Here is a 3,443-nt window from a genome sequence, read left to right as displayed (position 1 = left end):
GATTTTGGAGTGAAAGGAAGTCGCCTGAGAACTCTGAAGACACTTTGCTCAGGGGAGGGTGGTGCAGGGAGGGGACTCCGGGGACATCTCAGGGGTTCTTGCTGGCCACAGTCGTCCGGGCCACAGCGCTTCAGATCCCCTGCCTGGGACGGGCAGCAGTGGCTGTCCCCAGAGGTCGGCACTCGGACGGGTCCCCCACCCCAGTCCTGGGGTGTCGGTGCCTGGCTCCTCTAGAAGCGAAGGGACCCCGCCCCCAGGGTCGGTCTGCAGATACTCGGTGTCCGTCACCAACAATGGGAACCGCAAAATCCACGATGATGGGCAGGAACTGGAGGGTCCCTGGGCTTTCCTACTCGGGTGTGAATGTTGACCAAATCTCCCTTTGGACTAGGGAAGGCTCTTAAGGTCAGAAAGGACGGGGGTGCATAGAAACCTGAGTCATTCATGACCGGGACACTGGAAGCTCAGCAGATTTTTAACATATTTTTACGTCTATCTATTTTAGTCACACACACACATGAACATAACTGCCCTTAAGTTTTTTGTAGTTTTTTTTTGTTAATGACTGAGGCAAAAATGATCTGAAACTGCAGCTTCTGGAAGGACCATTGGGTTCACTGCTTTTGTATCTGTCTTTGAACTTGACCCTGGCCTCCCTTGGGGCCTTGCATTTCACAGCAGGGTCTCTGAAGATGTCCTTGTTGACGACAGTTTTGTCCAAGGGGATATCCACAGAGTACCTGGTGGGCATGAGGTGACTGTAGTCACAAACTGTCACAAATAACTTGGTTTTCGACCTCTGGGTGATTTTCTTCTTGCCCGTGGCTGCTGTCACTTTGTGGGGACAGTGGTCCATTCCAGCCACCAGAGCACGGCTGTAGAGGAGGTCTGACTATTTGGTAGCCGCCAATTTGTGCTTCTGGATATTGTCACCTGTGTCACCCAGCCCTCCACACCCCTCCCGTCTGACAACCACTGGTTTGCTCTCTGTTCCTGTGAGTCTCTTCCGTGTTCTTTGTTTATTGGTTATTTCTATTCCACAGAGAAGTGATATCATACGGCATTTGTCTTTCTCTGTCTTATTTCATTGATTTCACTCTTGGCCCATCCATGTTCTCACAAATGGGAAGATTTTATTCTGTTCTATGGTCAAGGAATATTCCTTTCTATATGACTACCACAACTTCTTTATCTGATCATCTACCGATGGGCACTTAAAAGGCTTCTACATCTTAGCTCTCAGGAATGGGCTGCAACAAATACAGGGTTCCTGATATCTTTTCAAATTTCAATAATTTCTTAAAGATTTTATTTATTTTATTGTTAGAGAGGGAAGAGAGGGAGAAAGAGAGAGAGAGAGAAACATCAATGTGCGGTTGCTGGGGGCCATGGCCTGCAACCCAGGCATGTGCCCTGACTGGGAATCGAACTGGTGATGCTTTGGTTCGCAGCCCACGCTCAATCCACTGAGCTATGCCAGCCAGGGCGAATTCCAATATTTTTTTTCTTAGATTCCAATGAAATTCCTACAGCAATGGCTGGATAAATAATTCTTTCTCTTTGTCAACTGCAGAAAAAAGATACATCCTAGCAACATCCAATGGTAACCAAGGAGGGTTGTTAGGTTAAGCGTCTTATAACCGAAGCGGTTTATAGCCGAATAGGTTTATAACCGAACACCTGGGTTTTAGTGCATTTGATTAATTTGACATTATCTGCTCAGATCCCCTGCCCCACCTGGCCCCACCCAGCCCGGACTCCCCCGCCCCCGCCCCGCCCGGCCCCGCCCAGCCCCGCCCCGCCCATCCCCACCTCGCCCCGCCCATCCCCGCCCATCCCCGCCCCTGGAGGAACCCAGGCCCAGCCAGGCGGAGTATTCACTCTCTGACAGCCTCCAGCTCTCAGTCCCTGGGGAGCCTGCCTCAGCTTCGGAGTCCGGGACACACGGGTTCCGAGTCAGCCAGCAGCCGGCGCCCCAGCCAGGCCCTGAACCAGAGCCTTAATGAGTAACCTTTGCTTCAGCCTCCACCCGCTGACCCGGTGGAAAATGGGTCAGATCTGCATTCCAGTCTGCAAGGTTTTCTCATCTGATTCTCCTTTTGCTTTTTCCTTTCATAGGTAGTAAGCTTCACTTTCAGAAAAAATTGCAAGCCTAATTTCATCCCTGCATCCTCCAGAACCACACAGTGTTTAAGTTCATTGTACTCGCAATTTAAAAAAATTTATTTTAATCATTGTTCAAGTACAGTTTTCTCCCTTTTATTCCCCATCCAGCCCACCCTCCCCACCCTCCCCACTTCCCTCCCATCACCACCCTCCCCCTAGTTTTTGGTCCATGTGTCCTTTAAATTTGTTCCTATAAACCCTTCCCATTGTCCCCTGAAATTCCCTCTTCTCTACCCCTCTGGTCACTGTCAGCCTGTCCTCTATTTCAGTGTCTTTGGTTATATTTTGCTTGTTTCTTTGTTTTGTTGTTTGGGTTCCTGTTAAAGGTGAGATCATATGGTATTTGTCTTTCACTGCCTGGCTTGTTTCACTTAGCATAATGCTTTCCAGCTGCATCCATGCTGTTGCAAAGGGTAGGAGCTCCTTCTTTCTTTCTCTGCTGCATAGAATTCCATTGTGTAAATGTACCACAGTTTTTTGATCCATTCATTTACTGATGGGCAACTTGGTTGCTTCCAGCACTTGGCTATTGTAAATTGTGCTGCTATGAACATTGGGGTGCAGAGGTTCTTTTGGATTGGTGTTTTAGTATTTTTAGGATATAGTCCCAGCAGTGGAATTGCTGGGTCAAAAGGCAGATCCATTTTTAGTTTTCTGAGGAAATTCCATACTGTTTTCCATAGTGGTTGTACCAGTCTGCGGTCCCACCAACAGTGCACTGGGGTCCCCTTTTCTCCACAACCTCTCCAGCACTTGCTGTTTGTTGCTTTGTTTATGATGGCCATTGTGACTGGTGTGAAGTGGTATCTCATTGTGGGCAATGTTTTTTGCTAGTCAGATTTTGTTCCCTTAGGTCGGTGAAGGCCCATCAACCTCACTCCCCGCCCCACTTTGAGGCGTGGACCTAGTCTTTTGTGCTTTCCTTGTTTCTGTTACACTAACCTACAGCCCGGGGGCAGCTCCCACTTTTCTGGCCCCTGACCTGCAATTACTCCCTTTTCCCAGGAGACTGAGTTCCATTTCTTGGGAAAAGTTGTAGAAACCTCTTTGGTTTTCATCGATATGCTCAAAAGGAGTTCATTGATCATTGCACCTGGTCCTTTGAAGTAGACTGAGCGAAGATAAACGTTTTGAAGACAGAAACCTGGAGTCATAAATCTCTAACAACCTCCCAATTTCAATGTTACAGACAGTTTGGAGCATGGAAGCACTCAGGACACAGACAGCAAAGAAATTGTCTGAGAAGCTTCCGGGTGAGGACCACGCTTCAGTGTAAG

This window comes from Phyllostomus hastatus, unplaced genomic scaffold, assembly GCF_019186645.2.
Source record: "Phyllostomus hastatus isolate PE091 unplaced genomic scaffold, TTU_PhHast_1.1 phas_contig_58, whole genome shotgun sequence".
NCBI lineage: Eukaryota > Metazoa > Chordata > Mammalia > Chiroptera > Phyllostomidae > Phyllostomus > Phyllostomus hastatus.
The sequence above is the reverse complement of the archived record's forward strand: the minus strand, read 5'-3'. Positions refer to the sequence as shown.